This window comes from Stegodyphus dumicola, chromosome 12, assembly GCF_044657685.1.
Source record: "Stegodyphus dumicola isolate Sdum_Otavi_A_Nest chromosome 12, ASM4465768v1".
Classification (NCBI taxonomy): Eukaryota; Metazoa; Arthropoda; class Arachnida; order Araneae; family Eresidae; genus Stegodyphus; species Stegodyphus dumicola.
This window is the reverse complement of record NC_140779.1, coordinates 35,865,923-35,878,141: the sequence shown is the minus strand read 5'-3', so window position 1 is coordinate 35,878,141 and position 12,219 is coordinate 35,865,923. Positions and strand designations below refer to the sequence as shown.

The following is a 12,219-nucleotide window of genomic DNA, read 5'->3' as shown; positions in this document are numbered from 1 at the left end:
ATCTAGTAATAACAACATGATATTGTTTCAGATTAAAAATAATGAATGCAATATCATCCATATTTCGAAATGGGCTTATTTAGTTATGCTGTTATAACTACTAATAACTGTTGATGAAACATTTCCACAGCAACATAATTTTGATCTGCTATGCAAGTTTATTTATGTGTTTATTTTAATAAATATTGAGTCGCCGAATGTAAAAGAAAGCATTAATAAAATCTTTAAATGCCTGTCTTTGAGTATGAGTTCGAACACAGCATATTTAAAACAAGAGACTATTACAAGACTTTGCTAGGATCCTGCTAGCCGCGCAAGACGCTTTGTTAGAAGGAAACAACTGATTGAAAGCATGTGTTCAAATATCACATCTGTCATTTATCTGTCGAAGAAAAGGTAGGACTTTTGTATGAGTATGTTTCAAATCTTGTTTTTCCGTTCCCTAAGTACGCCAATCCCCAGGGGTGTAATTAGTCTTTTACGACAAATCTGAACTACTGCAGTTCTTCCGAAACGTGAAGAGAATATACTTACGATGACATTACTGAATGATCTGAAAGCCATCTGCTATTCTGAACTATTTTGTACTTTCTTTAAAAAGGCAGAAGGTTATAAGTACAGGTTTTTTGCGCATCTACAGTTATTGTTTTCTAAGTACTGTCATGTAACATAAATGCAAAAGCATTTAATATTTATTTAGTCTTTCACATAATATGTCAAAACAAATTTCTCTTAAGTCATCTGTTTATGGCTGAAGTTGCTATGTGTATTTCTTTAATTTAGGCTATGGAAGTTAAAAATACAGCAATCAATAAAAAATATAAAAATTCTGCACATGTGAAAATAAATTATGGTAAAATGCTTGAACACCATCTCCAAAACAAGAGACTAAATTTTAAAAAAAATCATGTTTAAGCTAAAATATTAATGTCTTGCAAAATCTTTTCTAACATACGTGACAATTAGAGGGACAAGCTTTTTTTTTACTGCTTAGACCTAGAGTACTTTTTTTTACTTCTTACTAAAAAATCATAGATCCTTTCCCAGATTTTACTAATCAAGTCTTGCTGGCCTAAGATGTAATACTTTGATAAAGAAATTCTAAAAAGGTTAGCTTTTTTTATTTCAGTAATTCTAAATACTTTTAAAAATTCGGACTACTACAAATTTTATTAAAACTCATACTATGATTCAAAAAGGTGCTTCAGACCGAAGGTTTTTGAATTAAAAAGAAACTGTATTTGATATGGTAATGAAGTTAAAATATCATTGCACCTGCATAGACAATATTCAATCTAAGAATGCTACTATTTTAGAGAATTCTATGCATTTCAAATAAAAAATAGCACAAATAATTATTATATATTCAGATTATACACGACTACTGCGTCATTCGCCAACAACATATATTCAAAAAACAATAAAAATAAAAAAATAAAAAAAAATACGTCCAAAAGGACATTTCTTTAACGTTTTGTGTGCTACCTTTATTTATTAAATACAATGTTCTTTGCACTTACACCATAAAATTCAGTTCAATTGCAATGTCGATAATTTTAAAATGAGCATATATTTAGAATTTCCGGTACACAATTCCGCGCGTTAGAGATAAAAAGGTTTCCAACCCCGTAGAGTGTTGCTATTGCTTGGTTTGAAATCTTTGAGATTGTTACTCAAAAATTCGTTAAAGTTTCACGAAATATGAAATAGATAATAAAACAAATTCCAAATTTCAAATTTGGTCTTCCACATGCCCATATTCGTAGGAGGATTACGTCATTCAAATTTGGATGGCCTTTTTTCAAACCTTTTTTTTATCATAATGCGAGAAATATACATACATTTGCGCAGATTTTCATTATTTAATTACTTCAAATGTAATGCGGGACTAATAACATTTGGTGGCAATAGTCTGAAAAGTGATTCGCCGTTTCTAGTGATTCAACGCAAAATCGCAAAAACGAAAACTGTATTAGTATTTAAAACAATAGTCTCTCACGGACTATTGTTTTAAATACTAATACGTCCCTTTGGACTAATAAATAAAAATATGAAAGGTTTCAGATTTTAAACTACGTCCAAAGGAGCGTTTTTAACGTTTTGTGTGTTACCTCATTAAATATCATGTTCTACGTACTCAAACCATAAAGTTCAGTTCAAAGCAATATCTCAAAATTATTTTAAAATGACCGTATCTTAGAGTCTCTCGCGCTGGAGATAAAAATAGGATTTTTTTCGTACGGTGTTGACATTAGTCGCTTTGAAATCGTATAGTTTTTTAATCAAAAATTCGTTGAAGTGTTATAAAATATGAAATCGATAATAAAACAAATTTCAAATTCAAATTAGGGCTTCCACATGCCCATATTGTATGGAAGATTACGTTATTTAAATTTTGATAGCTCTAGGTACCGTTGTTTTATCACAATGCGAGAAACATGCGTACATTCATGCAGATTCTTCAATATTTAATTTCTTTAAGTATAATACAGAGCGATAATATTTAGTGGCAACAATTTGAAAAGTGATTCGCGGTTTATAGTTTTCAATGAAAAATGCCAAAGCGAAATTAAAAGCCCTTCAGGGCAAATTGCCCCTTTGAACTAAAAATAAAGTAAGTAAATATAAAAAAATAAATTTTCGTGCTTCTTTTCTTAATAGTATTTCGTTTTATTTATTTACTGCGGTTTTTTTTTTTAACTGAAATTTGTTACTTTTAGAAAAGTTGCGGGTTATATTTCGGACATTCAGTTGTTAGGCTGTAGGTTGGTTATTTTAATAATTTATATAGCAAAATACAGAAATTTTAACACACCTTTGCCTTTCTGCTTGTAGTTATTTTGCGTTGAACAATGTAATTACAATTATGTAAAAAAATCAAACTCATTGAATTTTTTTCTAATAAAAATCGCATTGAAGTCAATGTACATAAAAAGATTTGGAATATTTGAAATGAATTTGAACAGAACTTCATCAAACCAGTATAAGCCACGAATATTGTTCCAAAATGAATAAATAATTCGCCATTATTATTTTTACTATCAAATTAGATTATGCTTCATAAACCCGTTCAAAATACGCTTATTATAAATTACTGTTGATGGCTAATTTTTATTTGAATTATTGCTTAATTATGTTATTCTTTACATGTAATTATATATAATTCATATTAAATGCAGTAATTAAATGCGCTTCGTTTCGCTCGAATAATTAAAATTTATAACTTATCGGTTTTAATTATGTATCTATATATCCATAAGTAAATTTGTTTAAATATTTCCTAATGCTATTTTTTAATTGAATTCACGAGCATTTCGCATATTTCTGAACATTCAATTTAAAAACTAAAGGATATTTTATGAAAATGTTATCTGTTTAAAGAGAGTATTGAAAAAACATGCTTACATGCTACTTTTTTATTTCGCAAAGAATGTCCACGTTTGTTTGTTTTTATAAACCACTACATGCTCAAGCGTTTTCTTGGCGATTAAACATATCGGTCTAAAACGAAAAAGAGCAACCCTCTTTGCCTCCTACTGAGAACTGTCATTTAGAGATCTCCAGGGTTCCAGAAATAAGGGGGGGCAGGAGATATCTGCACGGCCGCTTTAAGGCGGTCATAACGCTTTCGAGGTCTTCACCACTGACCGCCTAGAACCGTCAGTAACGCTTTCGAACACTTTTCCAGTGACCGCCTAGAAGCGTCCGTAACGCTTTCGAGGTAGGCCGTCTTGACCGCCTAAACCCGGTCATAACGCTCAGAGGGTTAAAAAGAGGCAGCAAAGAGAATGCAGAGCAAAATTGTGCCAAATAATTTACTTAGCAAAGAAAGAAAACGCAATATTGCTAAATTTGCTTTTGTTATCGAATTCATTTTTAATCATAATCGAAATAACAACCGTCTATAAAAGCGCTCTAAATCCTGCCGTTTACACACGTTTGCAGTTTTGATATAACAAATTAACTTATCTACGGGTACTTTTATTTGGAAACGAGATCAAAATACCTATCGATAGCTTAATCTTTTACATCTATGAGACTATATCAGAAGCACTGCATCACGTGATTTCGCCAGTCTGCACAGCTCGTGAACCTTCTTGCTACGTCAATGCTAAGTGCTATAAATGAGAAAAGCAAACAACATGCCGTGTTTAATTTTAATCTTTGTTGAAATTTTCTGGTAGAAGCATATTCACGGTTTTCAATGTAAAATTTCGAATTGATGGGTCTTGTAACTTTATTATTATTTTAAATTCTTGTGCTGAACAAGTGGGATAACTCGTTTAACCACTTGCGCTAAAAAGACGTGCCCCGCACGTCGAGATGCTTTTGTCTCAAACCGCGAGCGACGTGAACACCACGTCGATAGGCATTAATTGCAAAAATGAAAATAACGTGGTGCACGTGTTGCCTAACAACGAGATTGTTTATTTCTCGAGTTACAGCTCTGGGTTGCACTCGCAGACGCTGAGCGGCGTAAATAAGACAATTTACCGCTTGTTGTATCGTAGCGCACGGCACCGCAACCGTGAAGTTTAGTCGTAGCGCAAGTGGTTAATTAAGAAAGTTGCAAAAGATAGATTTTACTTAACAATTCGCGGTAAACATTCCCTTTAGCATTTTTTTAAAGTGCCTGTTCAAAAGTAAATCAAATGAAAGTCAGACAAATGCATAGCTTTCTTCTGTAAAAATGCACCAGCTTTGATTACACAGAATATGCCTTTTTCTTTTCTTTTCTTTCTCTCTTTTTTTCTCCCTCTTTCTTTCTGCTGATTATTATGTGACAATTGAATTAAAGTTTTTTTTTTTTAAAACTGGAATTAAATTCAGATTATCTCTACAGAATCATCTACGAATAAAATATTGGTATCACTCCTTTAATAACATTAAAATTTCGTAACATTTTTTGAAAGATATTTTTAACCGAATTCCTTGAAATTAAAAATATGCAGCAGATTTGAGATCACACTGAAATATACCCGAGCATAACAAAGACTAATCATAGAATAACCCTGAATTCTTTTTTAATTGTATATGTGAATGTAATGATAGAATTAAAAGTCGAAGTTGTGCGTATTTTCACGGGGGAAGCCTATATTGCATATAAATGTCATTACATGTCAGGTTATTAAGGTCATGAGGGTTAGTTATCAGTGTCTTTGAAGATTGATCAGGGCGTGCAGTCCTTAAGACTGGTAGCCGATATTGTAAATTTCTGTAAGTATTTAAGTTTGATTGGACTATTGTTTTTGTACATTTTAGTTATGTTTTATATGTTTATTTAGTTATTTAAATTTTTTTGAATTATTGGTAATAATTTTAGCGTTCGTCTGTTATACAAATGACTTTGTAACCACATGTTTTGTAAATAAGTGTTTATTTCTTGCCTAGGCTTGTAAACCTTTCAATTCTGAGTTCAAAGCAGTTTAAATTGTTAAAATACAGTGGATGGACAAAAATATGGAAACACCTTGTGAAATGCATGTTTGAAAAGAAAGATTGATTTTAATGAAATATGTAGGTGGCGCTGGCGTTTTTGACTACTGACGCCACCTATACAACTTCGTAAATGTGCTAAACAGTTCAGTTGTTGTCGGAGTACTGTTATGTGAGGTTGTCATTGCATTATGTCAGAGTTAACAGACTTCGAACGTGGGCAAATTGTTGGAGCACGTATGGTAGGTGCTTCCGTAAACAAGGTAGCCGAGGTGTTTAGTGTTTCAAGAGGTACTGTATCGAAGATTTATTCCGCATATTTGAAAAGCGGAAAAACATCATCTGCTAAATCACAGCGCGGACGAAAGTGTGTCCTGAGTGATCGTGACAGACGATCATTAAGGGCAATTGTGACGAAAAATAAGAAGACCACAGCTGCAAAAGTTACTGCTGAAATGAATGTTGTGTTACCGAAACCGGTGAGTACCAAAACAATTAGAAGGGAGCTTCATAAACAGGGAATTGCTGGCCGTGCTGCAATTGAGAAGCCACTCATCAGTGATGCTAATGCCCGTAACAGGAAAAGGTGGTGTTTAAGTCATAAAGCCTGGACTATAGAGCAGTGGAAGCGAGTAATATGGTCTGACGAGTCTTCTTTCACATTGTTTCCCACTTCTGGCCGAGTTTACGTCTGGAGAACGCCATCTCAAGCCTATAATACAGACTGCTTGTTGCCAAGAGTGAAACATGGCGGGGGTTCTGTTACGGTTTGGGCAGCCATATCGTGGTTCTCTGCTAGCCCCATGATAACTGTGTCAGGGCACATAACTGCCAAGACTTATGTGAACATTTTGGCCGATCAAGTTCATCCCATGGTACAAACTTTGTTCCCCGATGGTGATGGTGTCTTCCAAGACGACAAAGCCCCTGTTCACACAGCTCACATTGTCCAGGACTGGTTTTCTGAGAACGAGGTTGAGTTGTCCCATCTCCCCTGGCCACCACAGTCACCAGACCTGAATATTATCGAACCTTTGTGGTCTACATTGGAACGGAAAGTGCGTTCTCGTTATCCACCGCCAACATCGTTATCTGAACTTGCCACCGTTTCGCAGGAAGAATGGTATAATATTACCTTGGCAAACATACAGGAACTGTATTTATCCATTCCGAGAAGACTGCAAGCTGTTTTGGATGCCAACGGGTTTCCTACACCGTATTAAGCAAAGAAACATGTTTTTTTAAAGGTGTTTCCATATTTTTGTCCAACCCCTGTAGTTCCATAAGAACACGCGGGAATAGGCATAAACGTTTCTGACGTTCTTCGGCGATGTTTGGCGATTTTTCGTCAATTTGGCTACTTTTTAGAAGTCAATTTGGCTACTTTTTAGAGAAAACTCATTTTCGAAGCCTTAGGACGGATTTTTCAAGTACCCCGTGCAATAGCATGATAAGGACGGTTCCAAAGCCTTCGACGAGTCATGTTAATCAGCTTTAAAAATTTTGCATTTCAAAAATAGTTTGCTGAGTAGCGTTTCAGACTTTATTGATTGAGTGACTTTTTGAAAACTCACGATATTTCTCGTGTGCTGAGGAGGGCTTGCTAAATATCCGCGTTCTCCTCGAGTTATTTGTAGCTATTTATTGTACTGTGTCTCATCATTATTTATGATAAGTTGTGAGTTTCTCATTCAGAGTCGTTATTTAAAGAGACAAACACGACTCATAAATCGCTACGATATTTTGTCGTGTTAATCTACAGTCTGCGAGTGATATTAGTAATTTGCTGTTTCTTGTGCATTAAAGATTTTCTTGTGTACCTGCCCCCTTCTTCAGTTCTTTACATTGTTTTTGCTGTGCTTTGTATCTTTCAAATAAATTTCCTTTTTTTCCTGTTCACCTGGAGAGATTATTTAAAGAGACATCTCTAATTAAAACCTTACTAGTAGAGATATAGTCTTCTATTTTCAAATGGGTATTTCCAAAATTCTAGACTACCATCTCCTCATTTACAACTTTAACATGTGTCATCTTTGCCCATGTTACATTTGTAATTGAAGAGAAAATTAAGAAATTTTATCAAATTAAAAGGACTCGATTGCCTTTCACAGCAATCGTCACCATAGTTACGAGGTAAACAAGGAAGAGGTATATAACCTTAAAGTGCCTATTCTATAGCAGTAGGCTGTAATCATTGTATCCTAAGCCCTCAAACTTATGCGTCAATTGCTAGTTTTCTGTAGGCTTCGGTACCTAGTTATTTCATGTACACTGCCCTCCCTCAAAAATGGGACAGTTCTATATCTCGCTTTCTACTGAGCCGATTGCCGAAATTCAGATTGCGTTTTCCATGTCTCGAAAGCGCGACTTAGGATATATATTAGATTTATATATAGCGTTGTTGTAACACAGGTATTTTGACACAAAATCGGACTTTTTCTGAAATGGCATGCCAGCTTTTTTTTTGCATATTTCGATTCTGCGACTCAAATTATGCCTAAATATTAGATTTTGTAAGATTTGGTGCGAAATTTATGGAGAAATTGGAAAATTTATCTTGGCCCATTTTTTTTTTTTTTTTTTTTTCCCCCAGTTTGCGTCAAGAATACTTCACTTGGCGAACTTCTTAATTTATAGTCGTCTATTTTTCCTTACCATTTTTTTCATTGTAGACGAGCAGGAAAAAAACCATTATTCATATTTTCAAATAGTTTTAATAAAGTGCGTAAACCGCATTTGGCGTTATTATGGCTTATAACAAACATGCCAGATTTCAGAACGCGCCAATATGTAAATTCACGTAAATCCTAAGAAATTTTGAATAAAAAACTGTTAATTTTTTGCAGGTATGCTTAGAAATACATATGCTTTAAAATGATGGTAAAATTTTTATGAGTTATATTTTAAAAATGTTTTCGAAAAATTTATAAAAGTTATTTAAAAATATAAATTTTTAAAATAAATCATAAAAAAATGTTGATTACCGTTTTCTACCGCACAGGGAATTATCCCTAATGAATACGTGCCGGATGGTCAAACTTAATGGTGAATTTTATTGCCATGCTATGAAACGCCTCCTGGATCGCATTCGTCGTGTTCGGCCCTATCTCGCTGCATCAGGCAAGTGGTTTCTGTTGCATGATAATGCACGCCCTTATACTGCAATGTGTGTTAGACGGTTCCTCGCGCAGCTAAAGGTTACGGAGTAACTAAAGGAGCACCGATTTTCAAGCATCTCAGACATTCAAACTGCTGTTACCAAAGAACTTAACACAGTCTCAAAGTTCTGGAAACTTTTGAAAAGTTTCCAGAACTTGTATGAACGTTGTCTGAAGTGTATTGAAGACGGCGGAAACTACTTTGAAGGACAGTGATGTATTTTTATGTAAATATATAATACAGTTATTATTATGACATCAGTCTACTTTTTGGTGTCACTTTGTATAAATCTAATACATGTCCTAAGTCGCGCCTTCGAGACACAAAAAACGCAAGTTGAATTTCGTCAATCGACCCAGTAGAACGGGAGATGTAGAACTGTCCCCCCTTTTTTTTCCCCGCAGTGTACATGCTTTACCTTGTTTTTTCATTTTACATTGATATGATATAATGAACAAACGGGAAAGGACCATATTAACCACCTAGAAAATGCTCTGATGTTCGTGCCTGACTATGGGGTTTTAAATTTCTTATTTGTTTATTTATTGTCAAAGGCCATAATTTGGTTTCTAATTAACCATTTAAATTTTTAATTAACATTGAACTTAAGTATTTTTACCTCGCAATTTTTTCACATGTCATTTTAAACATTATTTTAATTAAAATTGTTCGTTATGAACGGTGCTTTTAGATTCATTTGAATGCATAATGAATTAGAAATTCCTGCATATTTCAATGTAGTTTCTTAAATAACACATTTCAATATATAGTAAAGATGTATAGAGATCTGACTACTAAAGAAATTTGCCAACAGTTACAAGAACTGGGGGGAAAAAAAAAGTTTGAGTAGAACGAAGTTGAAGCAAAGATAGTATTTAAAAGAAGCACAGTAGTGAATTTGAGCAATATGTCAAGAAGGAATGGTTAATTTTATTAAATAGCATAAAACACCACATAAAAGTCTATTCGCAGAAAGCGTAGCATTTAAGTATAATACTGTAATTTATTACAATAATATGTTAAAAAGTTATAATATTGGAATAGCAATACTATTTTAATGCATTCCTTAACGGTAATTTCATTGTGCATTTTACGCGGCGTAGCCTATTCTCGTAGCATGTAGCATTTTTTAACACGCCTGTTATAAGATTAATTATGGAAATTAAAAGCGTTAGAATACATGTGAATTGGATATATTGTATGGAATTTGTATTATATTTAAAGAAATTGAATAATCTGCATGAATGTATGTATGGTTTTCGCATTGGGAAAAAAAACTGTATTTAAAGGCCATCAAATTTTGAATAACGTAGTCCTCCACCCGAATTTCGAATTTATTTTATTATCTATTTCATATTTTTTTAAACTTTAACAAAATTTTTGATTAACAAACTCATCAATTATAAAGCGAGCAATGACGACACCGTACGGGAAAAGAAAAAACTTTTTTATCTCCAGCGTGCCAGACTGTCGATCGTAAATTCTAAAGATATGCTGTTTTTAAATATTTTTAACCCAAAAGGGCGTTAGCCCAAATGCTCTCGAAACGTGTATGCATGTGTAAATTAAAAATACCCCCCTTTGGACGTAGTATAAAATCTGAAAGCTTTTAGTTTTTTTTAATATATATTCTAATATATTTATATCTCCCACATACTTTTTTCATGTCGTCATTCGTCGAAAGCACAGTTGATTTTTCAAAATTTCATGCTGTTGAAAGATTTAACAACATTAAATATGCAGTGTAATGAATTGAATGCTTATGAAAAATTTCGCTGAATGATTCGGAAATTTCTATTTTTGAAGATTTTAGTAAGCAGATACGATTGGAAAGAGCTTTTCCGGAAAGTATATTTTGAAGAAGGGGGTGGGGGTTAATGATGCTTTATGAATATACATCGAAAATTTAAATTTAAAAAAAGTGACAGTTTATGGAGTGGGTGGCCCACTGCACCTGAGCTTTTGAAAGATCTTTATTTTAAGACACTGGGTATGTTTACTAATTTTTTAATTAACTAATTGTTTGGAGGCCCGTTGCAGTTACGAGTTGCTGGAACCTTGTAAATTCGCTTCTGTATCTATCAGGAAAACAATTCTTATAGTACTGATATTTTTACAAAAAGAGTGAAGTGATTTTGTTTAAAAAAATGTGGGATTCTTTTTCTTTCTTTTTTTGTTTTTCTTAAAAAAGTTAAAAGTTAAAACAAAATAATATGAATTATTTATATGTGCACACTTTTGTGGTCTTATTTTTAACAACCTATAAATTTTATTTTATATTCCTTTTTGGATTAATTATTCTTTCATTTATCTCCTTACGGTCGTGTATCTTAGAGGCTGGTTTAGAGTAAATCTACTGTAACAGCTTGGATTGAAGTGTTTGATTACAGCGAAGCATACGAAAGCGATATGCGGAAGGAAACGGATGCCTTTATTAAGGATTTTTGGGAAAAGTTATGTAGCTCATGCAGTTAGCTCGCTCAGCAGAATTCAGACCCACATCGATCTTAATTATCTTTACTCAATCATTGTGAACAATATAATTTGTAGTAGTTTGATATAGTTTAAAGGTAGGTAGGTATGGCGCGGTCCACTCTCCTGGCAAGTCCGAGCTCGCCTTATGGCTTTTCTACACCGGCCACGAAGGAAAAACATATAGAACAACACAACATAAATAAACGAAGTCTCCAGCAGCAGCCATATTGGATGTTGTTTGTTATTGTTCTATTCCAATTGTGACCATGTTTTTATTAATTATTTCCATGATCTTTGCTATATTTATTGCTTCATTTCTAGTATAAAACCAGGCCTTTCAAGTATTTTAAGATAAAAATATTTTATTCCGTACAGTGTGTTGCCATTACTCACTTTGAAATCGTTGAGTTTGTTAATCAAAAATTCGTCAAAGTTTAAAAAATATGAAATAGATAATAAATGAAATTCGGAATTCAGGATTCGGGCTTCCGGGTTCCCATGTTCGGGTGGAAGACTACGTTATTCAAAATTTAAGGGCTCTAGGTACCGTTGTTTTTTCACAATGTGAGAAACATACGTACATTCATGCAGATTCTTTTAATTTCTTTAAATGTAATACCACACGATAATATTTGATGGCAACAATTTCAAAAGTGATACAGCTGTTTACAGTGATTCGGTGCAAAAGGCCGTTTAGCCCTTCTGCGCTAATGTCCCTTTGAGCTAAAAAGATTTTTTTTTGAATACGTTTCTATTCTGATCATGTTTCTTCTGTATTTCTTCTATTCATAAAATAATTAATTTCTTCAAAAGGGGAAAAATATTCACATTTATCATTCACTTTAGTAGGAATAATAGATTGAAACATTCTCTTTACAGAATTCATCCGCAGTTTCGAGTAATTAAAACGTGGGCGCCTAAAAAACGAAATATATTAATTTTTATTATTATGTAATTATTAAATGTATTAATGGCATTGTCAAAAGTATAGTCAATTATCTTTATAAATTCATTTCCATGCTTTAATAATTCGTGATGTAAAATTGTGGATGAATTCCATAAAAATAATTTTTTAATCCCATTAAACTATATGATACATTATTTTTCTCCTTAGAGTTCATTAATTATTTATGAGCTTTAAAAACATTT

The 12,219-nt window shown here is 33.2% G+C and overlaps 1 protein-coding gene across 2 annotated transcripts in view; it reads left to right on the top strand.

The window, feature by feature from the left end:
• Window positions 1–12,219, top strand: part of TyrRS (Tyrosyl-tRNA synthetase) — a 109,326-nt gene that overhangs the window by 27,913 nt on the left and 69,194 nt on the right. Inside the window, exon 1 of one of the 2 annotated variants that reach the window (XM_035351896.2) lies at window positions 8,522–8,556. The exons of the other annotated variant lie outside the window; for it this stretch is intronic. The gene's annotated coding sequence lies outside the window, so the exon portion shown is untranslated. Of the gene's footprint in view, window positions 1–8,521; window positions 8,557–12,219 lie in introns of those variants that run through there. 2 annotated transcript variants of the gene reach the window in all.